General features: G+C 37.5%; 1 protein-coding gene across 4 annotated transcripts in view; it reads right to left on the bottom strand.

The window, feature by feature from the left end:
- Positions 1-15,071, bottom strand: part of PLEKHA1 (pleckstrin homology domain containing A1) — a 55,946-nt gene extending 40,875 nt beyond the window's left edge. For all 4 annotated transcript variants that reach the window (XM_083365012.1, XM_083365014.1, XM_083365013.1 and 1 more), the window contains exon 1: positions 14,895-15,071. The gene's annotated coding sequence lies outside the window, so the exon portion shown is untranslated. The remainder of the gene's footprint in view (positions 1-14,894) is intronic.
- Positions 15,072-15,354: the final 283 nt, after the last annotated feature.

Raw genomic sequence — 15,354 nt, 5'->3', positions numbered from 1 at the left:
GCATTAAAATCATAGTATTATACTAATTTGCCTCAAATATTAAAACCATTCTGGAATAAATAAAATTGCTTAATTGTTACAACAAAGTCATACAGCAATTAGATACACTATTGTTTCCCTATCTTGTTCATTAAAAATATCTACTTTTAAAACGTGAGGAAAAATGAAATAGAGTACAGGTTAGAAAAAGGAGATGCTACCAGTTTATAATTAAGCCCCAATATTTGCATTGTGTTGTTCTGCTTTGAGTGCAATGCTAGCAGCTATGAAATAAACACAATATTGTCTCAAAATCAACAAGAGCTGAAACCATAGCCTACTGTTCCAGAACATTTATAAGTCTGAAAATCTATAGATCTCTCTATACCCAAATAGAGAATTTACAGCAGGGTTGATATGTAAACAATTCACATGCTACTTATATGAACTGAAATCCTTTTACTGTAACTATATACCAAACTTAAGTCACTGGCTCCACTGATAAATTGGGTAAGATGCTGGTGAAATGCCAGAAACTTTTTCTCCAGATAATTATGTAACATATTGAATATCACTGAGACAAAACACATGCAGTAGCAAATACTTTGTCAAGATATCCAATACTATTTTTATTACGAACTGTAGAAGAACATACTTACAAAGAAGTAATACATGTTTCAGACATACTCCTGATAATATGTGTTGTGTCCATATATGTGTGCGTACATGTGTGTGTGTGTGTGGATGGATAGATAGATAGATAGATAGATAGATAGATAGATAGATAGATAGATGATAGATAGATAGATAGATCTGCATCTATATATTGATGTAGATATATCACATCACATTGTTACATTTTGCTTTTGACCCAGAGCTATCAACAATATTTAACTTTACAGAAAAATAGTTCACTATGACATATATACACCACAGCCACCAGGCTGAACTCATTCACAAGGATGAATTTTCTATGCTGACAGTATTATTATTCTTTCCGAGAATTTATAAAAAAATACCAGAAGTTTCTGAAAATGTCTTAAGCATTGTTAAGAGCGGAGAATGTGTAAAAGAATTTGTTTGGTGGCTAGTTCTGAGTCAAAGATAGAACATTTCTTGTAGCCTCTGAATTTTGCCAGAAAAGTAAATATTGTTGATGGAAAAAAGATTACATGAATTCCAGTTAGAATGGAAAAGATCTTATGCTTTTGAACTTAAATGACATTATGTTTTTAGTTGCCAGATTAATTTTTCCAGGTATCTCAAGAGTGTGGTAATGGTTAGTCTTATAATATCTTCTGTCATTCAATGTTTATAACACATAATGATCAAATGGAGATATCCTAATAACTCATATCAAAGTCCCATATTTCTAAGGAAACAAGCAAAGAACAACTTTACTCAGATTATAACATGTTCCTACTATCCACAAGCCAGTAGAGAAGCAAAAAAGAATAACTGAAACTGCAAAGTGAATTTTAGCCCAGCAGTTCCTAACCTTTTTGGACTAATAGCGTGGCGGCCTTGGCTGTGAGGGGCGGCGGCGAGGGGGGGAAATGGTTGCACACACACAACCTAATTCTGCACATGCACAAATAAAGCTTTGTGCGCTCACCCACCACTTGCACAGCTTGATTCTCAACAGGCTGGTCCTTGGTATGGGGGTTGTGGACCCATTTTAGCCCACGAAGATCCATTCTTATCTTTATTAAATTATAAAATTATAAAATAAATAAAATAAATAAATAAATAAAATAACTTATATCCATACAATAAGCTTAGTCATCACAACATGACCAACAAATACAAACCAAAATCCCAGGTTTCAATATAAACTTAAATATTCAATGGCATGATTTTAAAATTTTAAAATGCAATAGCAGGAAACAAAGAATGAAACTTTGCATAATTCCCTCATTCAAGTGCCATGGAGTCAAAAAATTACTTTCTGGTAATGGTCCTGCAGGTAGAAATGGATCCATTGTACAACTGTTCCTTCAATAGCCAATACACTGACTTATTCCAACAATACCCCAGGAAGAGCCTTGGTGGAGCAGTGGGCTGATGCCTCCTTAAGTAACACCAGCTGCCTGCAATTAGTGCAGGTTCACATCCCACCAGGCTCAAGGTTGACTCAGCCTTCCATCCTTCCGAGGTAGGGAAAATGAGGACCCAGATTGTTGGGGGCAATAAGCTGACTTTGTAATAATGCCGCTTGGGGTGTGTGTGAAAGCCCTAACAAGCAGGCATATACATAGAATGAAAGCTACTGCTAAGCTTGTAAGCCGCCCTGAGTCTTCGGAGAAGGGCGGGATATAAATGTAATAAAAATAAATAAAAATAAATCAGCATTATCAAATGCTGCTGAGAGATCTAAAAGAATCATTCTGTCATTCATTGCTTATAACAGAATGTAGAACTCTCATGTCCTTCTCCCACTATAGACAGGACAATTAAATGTAGTTTCCTAGTTCTATTCATCCCTCAAGACAGTTTAAAATTACTGTGTTTTATTCAGGTATGCTAACTAAATGACGGGTCGAATCTCGAGTGCCGTGTAACAGAGTGAGCGCCTGTTACTCGTCCCAGCTTCTGCCAACCTAGCAGTTCGAAAGCACGTAAAAATGCAAGTAGAAAAATAGGGACCACTCAGGTGGGAAGGTAACAGCGTTCCGTGAGCCTTTGGCGTCTAGTCATGCCGGCCACATGACCACAGAGATGTCCTCAGACAAGCGCTGGCTCTTCGGCTTTGAAACGGAGATGAGCACCAGCCCCTAGAGTCGGAAATGACTAGCAAGCATGTGCGGGGGAACCTTTAACTTTTTAACTAAATGACATTCACCTTCTCCAAGGGATATTTACAACTAGATGACAGTTGTTCAAAACTTTCCTTTTTCAAAGCAGTGGAGATCCCTCTCTCAATTAAAATTGCGCCTACAATTTTCTGGGCAGTCCCATGGATGTGCCAGTAGTCATAAAATCCTGAGATGGCTTTGAATTAACAGCAACAGTACTGACAATGAAATCAAGACAATTGTCCTGGGACAATTCAAGCCTAGCCCAGAGTCAACAACATCTTCAACTGAGAACTTGCAAAAGCTTCAGTATTCATATAATTGCTTTCATTTGTGTTTAGTTTTAGAGCATTAAATTAATTACAAAGGATGTGTTAGGCAACTTTTCATTCTTGCCATTCTGCACACTTTGTACGTTCAATAGAAGCCTCTGTCCCATCTTAAACAGAAGCCCTTTTGAGAAGTGGATTTCTCAACTGTTGTTTCCCACATATACATTATTATTAATTAATATCCTACCTTTATTTTGTCCAGCCTAAGGCAGTATACATTACATTACAACTCTTCAATTTTCCTTAGGTATAGTTGGCCCACATGTGCAAAGGGAAGAAATGAGGGAAGGATGTTGTATAATTATTGAAGATAGGTTTTTATCTATTCCTCCAATTCCAATATTCATTAGTTATTAGTTTCTTCGTTGATTTTTAAATGCCAATTTAGTCTAGCATTTTTCTTATTGTTTTTTGTTTGTAAATGTTGCAAAAGAACCTGACAGCAGGTTCTTGTCAGAAAAAGATAAGTCTGTAATAAATAAACTAAATAAAAAATAAACATAAAAAGGCAGGGGAAGGGATAGAGAGAACAGGCTTAATTACTAATCTAAAACTCAAGAAAGGAATATGATAGAAGTTAGAAAATGATAAAACATATTGTTTATTTAAGGATATCAGGAAGCTTGAGGGTTTGCCAGATGTAAAGCATTTTGTAATGCAGATTTTCCAAAATTAATTTTTAGCAATATTATGCTATTTCTTTTATGCCATTTTATTCTAAAATTTTATAAAACTTATTTTTATTTATTTTTGCAAGTGAGAGCAATATATTTATGATTACACATTTTACAATGCATTTTAAAATCTAGCTTACTTATTAGTACCCAGCTTTTATTACTTTTACAAATAACTGAAGGCGGCAAACAAATCCAACATACCTTCTTCCATTTCCCCCACAATAACCCTGTGAGATGACCTGGTCTGAAAAAGAGTAAGTGGCCCAAAGTCATCTAGCTGGTTTTCATGGCTAAGGCAGGACCTGAACTCATGGTCTTCTGATTTCTATTCTAGTACCTTAATCACCAGACCAAACTGGCTCTTACATATATTTATGGGAAAAATTGCATTTGTGCATACACATATTGACAATTTATAACATTTGAATTGTAAGACTGAATCAAACGCTAGACTTTAATAATCAAAAATCTATTTCGGTTTAGAGACATAACTTTTGGATATTATACCCAACATAGTCATATTGAATACAATTCAAAATATTTACTGAGAAAGACAATTTAACAACTATTGAAAAGCTAGCATATCACTTGTTCAAAATGAGAGCATTTGTTATCTTTTTACTGTCTGTCAGTAGACCTAGACATCTATGGTATAGATCAAGAAGATCTATAAGCTAAAGTATTTTTTAAATGATTAAGATGCCAAAAGACTATTATTTCCTGCTATAGTTGGCTGGAGAACTATATTGTGCTAGAAATTCTATGTTGAAACAAGTTATAACATTTAACCACTATGCCTTGAAGTTGTAGACAGAAACTGTATATTTAAGACCAAACTGATATTAAAAGGAATAGCATTCACAAAACTTAAGAGCTAACGAATACTTTGCATGCTCCAGATTTTCTAAGATAATACAAGCACAGACATATTTTCAACCATTAGATTCTATTGCTTTCATTTGATACTCTTCTTTGCAAACTATGTCACATTTTTGTGTAGAGATTCCAGAACTGCTTCACCTACTGCAAACAACTAAACATTCTTTCCTCAAAAAAAATTTTTTTTAATCTGAATTAACATGAAAAAATAAAACAAATCTCTGCATAAAAAGTCCACATAGCTGACTGCATTTATTTGTGCATATGTGTGTTTATGCCTACAAATCAGTTTTTGACTCCTGGCAACTGCCTTGGCTATTCCAGCAGATTTTTTGGAAATGGTTTGCCGTTGTCTCCTTCCTTGGGCTAAGAGAAAGTGACTAGCCCAAGATCACCTAGCTGACATTGTGCCTAAGGTTGGACTAGAACTTATGGGTATCCTGGTTTCTAGCCTGATGTCTTAAATCAATACACCAATATGCAAATTGGCATTATTGCTTCTTACCAATAATAAAAACAACTCCAGCCAATGATCTGTAAATGCTTTAATCCTAAAAATGTTTTTACTTGGGCTAAGTAGCGATCCATTGGTAACTAAATTATTAAGAAACACATATTTCTAAAAGGGCTGGTCAGATCTCTTTTTAAAAAAGAAACTAAATCTGCATCTCTGATATCAATATATTTGTTGCTATCTGATACTTGCTGCTTGGTAATTTGCTGAAATTCTAATAGCTCAAATATAATAGCAAAGGACTCAACATATCAACACTGCATATTAGAGAGTAGAGTAGAGTAGAGTAGAGTAGAATAGAATAGAATAGAATAGAATAGAATAGAATAGAATAGAATAGAATAGAATAGAATAGAATAGAATAGAATAGAATAGAATAGAATAGAATTAGAATAGAATAGGTTTTATTGGTCAAGTGTGATTAGACACACAAGGAATTTGTCTCTGGTACATAAGCTCTGGGTGTACATGCAAAACAATGAAGTAATCATAATCATAATATCAATTGAGAAGGTAGTGGAACAAATGAGAGAGATAAAAATAATAGAGCCATGCTATATGGGTAATATACTTAGACATGACAGAACTGTGGAATTTAAAAGTTCAGCAGAGTGATGGCACAAGGAAAGAAACTGTCTCTGTATCTAGTTGTTTTGGCACGCAATGCTCTGTAACAGCGTCCCAAAGGGAAAAGTTGAAATAGTTTATGTCTGGGATGTGAGGGTCTGTAGAAATTTCCGACTCTCTGAATTTCTGTAGAAATTCAGCTCTCTTTCTGACCCGTGCAGGATGGTTGCAGTCGTTTTTTCTATCCATTGAAATCCATAGATGTCTTGTTTGGTTGCTCTACCAGACAGGTATAAAAGAACAAATCACAGACTCAGTAATTGTTCTGTAGAACTTTATCTGCAACTCCTTGGGCAGTCTGAACTTTCTGAGTTGATGCAGGAAACATTTTTTGTTGTGCCTTTTCAATGATGATTCTAACGTTAGGTGTCGATTTCAAATCCTGGGAGATTATAGAACCCCAAAACTTGAAGGACTCCACTGTTGATACTGTGTTGTCTAATACAATAAGAGGTGTTGGAATAAGAGGGATCCTCCTAAAATCCACTCCCATCTCTACAGTTTTAAGCATGTTTGGCTCCAGATTGTTCAGGCTGCACCACAGGGCCAGTTGCTCAACCTCCTGTCTATATGCAGACTCATCACCATCTCAAGAGAGACCAACGACCATTGTATCATCTGCAAACTTCAGTACTTTAACAAAGGGATCCTTACTTTAACTGAAAGATGTGTTTAGACAACTCACAGGACCTAGATTTTTTTAGTTTTATGTTATGCTTTGTGTTCAGTACAGAAATACAGATTTTTATTTTGACTGTTATCTGACAGTCAATTTTCCCCTAATAATGATCATACACAGTGCTTTGCCAAGTTTGCACCTTCAATACCTACAACAACATAATTTGGGGACATATAATGTTTGTGTTTTTCATATGTAAAGGTTTCCCAGCAGTTTATTCAGCACTTTTTTTAAAGACGTAGCTATATCAGACCAAAAACAAGGAAAGACACATGGTGATTCTTCCAAGCTTGAGTTTATTGTTTCACACCTATAGACAAAATCCTGTCAGACAGAGGACTCTACTATGTGTACCTACAATATATTCTGTGATCTATTAGGCAGAGGATGTCTTCACCCTTGTTAATATCTGGACTGTGTTGCCTTTCACTCCTCTGGATTGCATCCCCTCTCTTCACAATTTACAAAGTCATCTTCTATAGGGAAGAAATATTACAGGGTACATGTTAGTAATGAACTGGTGTACATGTTGGAAATATGTTGTGGGGAAAGTTTCTGCAAGTGGTTTGTGTGCGTGCATGTGTGTATCACTAGATATTATTGTACAGACTTATTTATAATTTGAATCAAATTATACATTGTCCAAATTAATGAAGTGGGACGTTTCAGAATACAAAAGACAATGTAATGCTAATGTAAAGATTCATTCAAGACTTTGCTCAGCTTCCAGTGTTTAGTCTGCAGACTTGGTATTTCTCATACAGTAGTCTCCCATCCAAATACTAACTAGAGCCAACCTCACTTAGTTCTTGAACCCAGATCAATATTCAATCAATTAGTTCACTGCCAAAAAAAAAGTTGTGAATTTGGATGTAGGGTAAGTTTTTAAATAACTAATATTATGATGTCATAATATTATGAGCAGAGTCAACTTTTTAAATTTATATCCATGTTTAATTACCGATAGGCAGACCTTAGCACACCAGTAGTATTAGACAGGTATAAGTATTCATTTTTAGACTCAAGGGAAATGCTCTGGTTAAAATGATAATGGCACAATGTTTAACGTGTTTTATGGAAGCCTTCAGCTATTTTTTCATTTGTATCTACCCTTTAATCTTAATCAAATTTATATATCAGTTTACTCTAATGCGATGCTTTCTGAATAGTCCCTTCTAGATGTGTTACCACAATTGCCAAAATTCAATCCCAACACATCTGGAGATTAACATATTGAAGGTTGAGATACTGTCTTAATATCCACATTATAGTAGCCTGATTCTTTCTTCATTAGTCTCCTTCTGTGTCTGAGAAGTTAGTCAAAATTTAAAGATGTGCTTATGTTTTAATATTAGAACAGACATGTCAAACACAAGGCCCGGGGGCCGGATCCGGCCCGCAAAGTGGTTTCATGTGGCCCGCGAAGCCATCCTGGAAACAGTGAGGGAACGGCCCCCTCTGCCTTGGCCCTGGCCCAGAGACCCTCCTTCTGCCAGGGACCCTCAGATCTGTCCCACTCCTGCCCAGGCCCCCATAGGCGTCCTTGAGGCGAATGATGTAGAGCTGGCCACACCCACCCAGTAGGCCATACGTACTCTAGCCACGCCCACCCTGGCCATACCCACCCGGCCCCCTGAGGGCAACCGCAATGCTGATGCGGCCCTCAATGAAATTGAGTTTGACACCCCTGTATTAGAACAAGCAAAAAAAAAAATCTCTGGACACTATGCTGGGAACTTTTTTTTTTTATTGAAAAGTTTTAAGATACAATTTTCCTTTAAAAAACCCCCCTTCCCCCTCCCTCCTCCCCCCCTACCTCCCCCCCTACCTCCCCCCCTCCCCCCCAGAGCTAAATACAAGGTATATATATTTAAAAAAGCAAACATAAACAACCATATACTAACAACTATAAATTCTAAAATCCATCACTCTCTAGCTTATATAGGATAAAACAAACCTTAGCAATATTAAATATATATAAAAAACTAAAATAAAAAAAGAAACACTCTCTAGCTTATATAAGATAAAACAAACCTTAATAGTATTAAATATATATTAAAAACATAAAAAAAAGAAAAAAACCCCAAGATAGAAAGAGAAAAAGAAAAAAAAAAAAGGAAAAAAGTTATTCAAATACTACATAATACTTCTCAACCCTATACTTATCCTAAATAGACTCCATCCATTTTGTCCATTCCATGATATAACGTTCTTACAGATAATCTTTCAAATTAACTAAAATCTTCGCCACCTCAACCAAATCAGAAAACTTTAAAGTCAACTCTTCTATAATCGGCCGTTCCTCTTCCAGTGCCACATCTATAATTATTCCAAACAAAAAAAAAAAGGTTGCGAACAAAACTTTAACCTCCATTTGAGAATCTTCTGTATATTCCACCAAACTTTAATCCAAAAAAGCTCACCCTTTCCACAAAACCACCACATATAAAAATATATTGCGTCTACACCCAAACCTTTCCCCACCTCCCATACTTGACTATAAATACGTCGTAGAAATTCCATAGACTTCTGCAAATCCTGCTATTTTCTCTTCTTAAATCGTTTTGCAGCAGCACGCGTCACCCTCTGTTCTATAAAATCATCCAACGAGGTTATATCTCGATCTCCTCCAACACCGTTGTCTTCTATCTGACCATCTTCGGCCTCTTGATGCACTCCTTCTCCAGATCCCTTTTCAGCTTCCAGAAGTGTTAATGGCGTTGCATTTAAAACATTATTGTAGAAATCACGCGCTTGCATCACAGTAACCAAACGGTGCCTTTTACCTTCGTGCGTCACCATCAACCCAACTGGGATCTCCCATCTGAACCTTATATCTCGTTGCTTGAGCTCTTGCACAAGAAATGTAAAATCCTTCCTTCTCCTTAGAATCTTTGGAGGAATTTCTTTTAAGACCAAAACTTCTTGATTAGCAATCACAACTTTAGTATCATAAGCAGCTTGTATAACTTCATCTCTAGTTTCCCTTTTTGCAAAATATACCACCACATCTCTAGGCAACTTTCTCTGTCCAGCAATCCATGAATTCACACGAAACACTTTATCCATGCCTCCTTTTATTTCAGATGCTGGCTGTTTCAATACTACTTCAAAAGCCTCAGAAACCAGCTGCTTTAGATCTTCCTTAATATTCTCCTTTAAGCCTCTAATTCTAATAGCAAATTGCATCTGGTAATATTGAGCAAGACTCAGTTCCTTTTCCATTTTATCTTCATTCTCCAATACTTTTGCTTCTAATATAGCATTCTTTTGAGTCAAATCTTCTAGCTTTTCCTCCAATTCTTCCACACAACGAGCCACTTTACACACTGAAGACAAGATGTCTACCTTCATCACTCTGAACTTCTGTTCCATCTTCTCCTCCATTCTCTCCTCCAATTTCTCCAATTTCTCCTCCATCTGTGCAAATCTATCATTAATTGATTCCAAAATTACCTGGGTGTGTTTTTCAAGAGCATCTTGTAAGTCCTTTGATGTCAATACATCAGGAGGATGCAGCGCCTGCAGTAATGATTGTTGCACCGGAGAAGTTCCAGCACTCCGAAGAGTTTTAGGGGTTGGTTTAGCCGCCATCTTTTACCAATTGTGACGCACTTTCACTTCAAATTTATAATCCAAAAAAGTCCATCAAGCTGGAGAGTAAAATATAATAATCCTCTTCACCTTTTCCTCTTGTATCGCTCTGCCTGCTCCTTTAATCCATAGTCATTCCTTCAGGCAGGGGTGGTCGCAGACGCCTGGCTCTGCTCCAAGAAATCAAGAGCAGAGGCGCTGGCCAGCTGGGAGCAGCCCAGGCTACGGGGGAGTTCAATCCTTCAGCCGCCCAAGCCATAAGCTCAGGCGGCCCTGGAGAACTCTACCCCTACCTGGGAGCTCACCCCCTCCTCTTCTCCCGAGGAGGGGGCTTCAAATTCGCCCGAACAGCTGATCGGCGCTGTTTCGGGCGAAAATAACTCAGCTGAGCCGCGGGCAGCCCGGAGAGGCTGTCTTCGGCGCCGCGCCGCCACCGGAAGAACTATGCTGGGAACTTTTTCTGTTAAAAACTCCAACTAGTTTGAATCACATAACCTTACTAAGAAAATTGTTCCGATTTCCTAGACTATTGTCAATGCTTGACTACTTCTATCCCAGATAAAGTAATTTATATTATTTTTCTATTCAGCAAAGATTTTCAGTTTATGAACAGCTTTCAACCAAATAAGCCACCAATAAGACATAACAGAAAATTTAAAACATATAAACAAAGCAGAACAAATAAAAAATATATATACATTCCAGAAATTCTCACATAACTTCACCCAATTCATAAAGTTTTAGATATTAACTAGATATGCTATAGGCCTTGTCTATTTCCTAAAGCTATATAAGATATTAAACATCCAAAATATAAATAACCACTGTTTACATGAAAAAAATGTGTTTCTTATACTCCACTCTGTAACATTGGAGACCCATATGCTACTGATGTCACTGTATTTTTCTTAAGGAAATGCAACTATTTTTAAAGATACACCATTAATTTCCTTTCTTTTTTTAAAGAAATGGACAAAAATACAGTACGTGGTGATTCAAATTTCAAAATCCAGGTTATCTTAGGATCATCTTTAACTATCCATAGCAGCTCCATAAGAAAATTTTGTATATCTCTCATCTCTCTCTGTGTGTATATATATATATATACATATACGTACATACATACATACATACATACATACATAATAGCATCAGTTTAACACATAACTACCCCATTTTCCCTGGAGACAGTAATCTATTTTGCAGGTTATTTTATTTTTTAGATTTATGCAATAGAAAACAGATGTTCATTCACTAACATTTCTAGTTCGAGTTCCTTTTTGGTGCAACACGAAAACTGAAAAGCACATAAGTTATAACTATTATCCCAAGTAACTATCACTCAACAATTGTGCAGCAGCATTTTTAGGATCACACACACACACACACACACACACACACACACACACACACACACGATATGTATGTGGTTTTAAATTTCTGAATGTGATTTAAAAGGAAATTCTTTTACAGACTTCTGCTTTGTCTTTATACTAACATTAGAATACATAGCTGCAGTTATTACAACATGGTATAAGCCCCTATGCCATGAATGCCAAGTTATTCAGTCAGATGATGTTAAACTATTCACAAAAAACAATTCAAAAAGCAGAGGTTTTTGTGCTAAAATAGCAATATATTAGTACCAAGACTAATCTCTAGATTTTATATTACCATTACTTAATATATTTCCTGCTAACCAGGAAAATGTAACGAAGTACATATAATCAAAGTTATCTAAATTTAAAAATTCCTGAGTAATTATTCATTTCTCAGCATAAGACATTCTGAAATGTATAGATTTTTTTTAAAAGTAATTAATCTATTTTTGTCACTGACTAGCATAAAATATTATATGATGACCATTTACAACCCTTTCAATATGAACAATCCAACTTATATGCTGTAGAGAAATAACTAAAATTTAGAATTGCTGACAACTATAAAATCAGATTAAATTTTAAGATTATGAACCTATATTATTGAACAGTACAAAATTATGTGATACATTGTTTCTTTCTCTCAGCCCAACCCACCTCACAGGGTTATTGTTGGGGAAAAATAGGAGGAAGAGGAAATGTATATTCACTACCTTGAGTTACTTATGAAAAAAATAAAGGCAGGATGTAAACGAAATGTATAATAAAATAAAATAAAAAATCCTCATATCACTAAATTCTACAAGTAACATTTGAATTAGTATTTGTATTTAATTACAGTATGGTGCAGAATATAATAGTGTGGTATAAAAGCGACTAAATACTGTAAAAAGTATTAGTAATAAGAACTTTAAGACTACTGCAATTCATATACTGAGGCATAACTTGGACTAGCATAAGCAGTCATGTGAGTTATTTTTAAAAAATATTTTAAACTCCACAACAAATTAATTGCAATCTAAAAAAATCCATCCTCTGCAGGAGAAGGGTTCCTTCACTGGGTATAAACACTTATTACTTGGTCAATGGCATGTTTATTATAAACATAGTTATTTTGAAAATATAGAAATAGCTAAAATAGTAGGAAACAATTTGGTTTTAGGAAATACTTCGTCAAGAATTCAGAAACCTAATAATCTTTTCTTACACAAGCATTTATGGGGAGTAGTCAAGCTTCTTCCCTGAAAGGCACATAGAACTTAAATTTACTCATAGCAAAAACAGAGTCACTAGCTTGTCACTGAATTAATGACATCTACCGTAGGCTCAATTGTACTTCTCCATTAGTGCTAAAGGTTAAAATACTACATTTGGAAATGGTTGCTTTAAAAAAAAACCGTGTAAAGAAAAAGTTGCATTCAATTTAGCAATTCTACTTAAAATGTATTAAAAGTCATTTTTGATGTTATTAAACATACGTAGCACATGCATGAAACTAAGCCAATCATAGTTTACACTCTACAATTTCTGTTTTAAAACTGTTGTTTATTATACATGCTTCAAAATAGGGTATTATCACAGCACCTTGAGTCCATTTCTCTTTTTTTTGGGGGGGGGGGAATAGCCACTGATTTTAAAAGCCATCTGTGAATAGCCACACAGTGTCATTTCTATATAAGATAGGCAGCAAATAAATTTAATAAAATATGGATACAACTTTTAAAAAACTTTCACAATCATGATCTGAACAATCAGGAAGAGATTTTTCCCATATATTTCTCTTGAAAGTTTAGAAAAAAATATTTACTTTCAATCAGCCATTTGAATGCATGTGAATTTATTTATTTGTTAATCAAATTCATATAGCCATTCATCTCCACCCAAAGTGGACTCTGGCAGTGTACATTTGCATGTCACATGGAATTACTCCACACAATACATCAATATTGAAATTTGCAGTTGTTCAGAAAAAAAACGCTAAAACACTGAATTTTTTTTAAAAAAAGTTTTATAAGTATCAAAGTATCCTAGACTACACTCTATAAAGTATCAATAGTAGGCATAGCAACATTACTAACTGGGTCAAAAAATACCAGACACAAAAGCAATAATGTAACAAAAAAATCCACTAACAGTAGGCTTTTTCGGCCATTAAAATGTACTCAAATCCAATGTGTCCTTTATTAGCTGCTCTAAGATTTCAGTTGGTTAATAACACGCATAGAAGTGCACCACTTATGAAAACTTAAAAGAGTTGCAAGCATTCATGCCCCCACCCATCCTTTATAGGAACAAAGCACGCAACCACAACTGAAATCACTCTTATGATTCAAGTCGGATAAGATCGGAGTCCCTACCGTGTCACACACGCTAAAAAAAAATAATAATAAAAAAGAACACCTCCCACTGAAGTTAACAAGAATGACTCCTCAACACAATCAGCTCTTTGGCCACTAAGCAAACTGCACAATCTTCAATATTTACCAGTTTAATTACACCACGCCACTGCCACATTTCCCTCCCAGGTAAAAAGCCAAAGAGTCCTAGTAGGCGTTCATGCCAGGGAAAACCAGAGGCATGCTACACGACCAAGCCAAGCCTAATCATGCTTACTAAACAGGTAAACTCTTTTTTTCCCCACTCATTCTTTACCTCCTCGTCGTCTCCCAGCTTGCCTTTCCCAACAGCCACCCATCTAAGGGCAGAGAGGCTATACCTTCCACCGTACCCTGCACCTGAACTCCCAATGCACCTTCCTTCCCCAACTTTGGGGTTGCTCCTCCTCCTCCTTCTTCTTCCTCCTCCTCCTCCTCCCTTTTGGATGCTCGACGGATTTAAAACTACCTCCAAGAACAGCTCCTTCTTTCCTTCAGAGGCCAGCCAAAGGCTTGCCCCCCACCCACCCCAAAAATGAAGACAACAAAAGCCCTCTCCTGCTATTTCTGCTCAGCACCGGGCGTCCAGCGGCATGCTGCCTCTGAACATGGAAGCTCCATCCCAGTTGCTTGCTAGGGGGTCGATGGAGCCCGACCCTTCCTCCCCCGCCTTCTCAACTTCTCTCTAAAACAGCGTTTCCCAACCTTAGGAACTTGAAGATGCGTGGACTTCAACTCCCAGAATTCCCCAGCCAGCTATGCTGGCTGGGGAATTCTGGGAGTTGAAGTCCACGCATCTTCAAGTTCCTAAGGTTGGGAAACGCCGCTCTAAAACCGACGTTTCTCCATGCATAATGGGGCAAACCGTCCATGGAACTGAACTCCAAAGAAAGGGGCGAGGATGGCACCGGGGGTGCCGGGGGGGGGGGCAAGAGCGGCTCGCCCTGTGGTGAAGCCTCCGGACCCCGAGAGTTAAGCGGCTTCCCCAAACAGGCTCCGCATCGCCTCTTTCCTCCCTTCCAGCCCCGCTTCGGCTCTTCCTCCGCTCTTCCCCCAAGGCGTACCTTCGCCCGTTTCCCCCTGGCGCAGCCCTCCGCCTCCACCGAAGCGGCGCAAATCCTCCGCGGGGCGCAATAAATGGGCGGGAAGAGCTGCTTCGGCCCAGCTGGTCCTTCGCTCGCGCGAAGCCTCCGGCGCAAGCAGCCCCGCGACGGCTTCGCTCGTCCTCAGCGCCGTCCCGCCCTCTTTTCCCTCGCAGCGCTTCGGCTTCGCTCTTTCCTCCCCTTCCCTCCTCAGAAAAAAAAAGAAAGAAACTTTATGACATCGCTAAGCTACAGGAACGGCCTCCCGGGAGCTATGCGCCTGCGTAGAGCTCAGGGATGCGGCGAACAAGATGGGGGGTTAAGGCGCCAGGACTACAGATCCCATAAAGGTGCTACGCCAGAAAAGAAATCGGAAAACTGGCCAGGCTTCCGAGAAGCATCGTGGGGTATGTAGTCTAGAAGGAGTCTCTGCGTCGCGCCA

Source organism: Vipera ursinii, assembly GCF_947247035.1.
Source record: "Vipera ursinii genome assembly, chromosome: 5".
NCBI classification, from domain to species: domain Eukaryota; kingdom Metazoa; phylum Chordata; class Lepidosauria; order Squamata; family Viperidae; genus Vipera; species Vipera ursinii.
The sequence above is the reverse complement of the archived record's forward strand: the minus strand, read 5'-3'. Positions and strand labels throughout refer to the sequence as shown.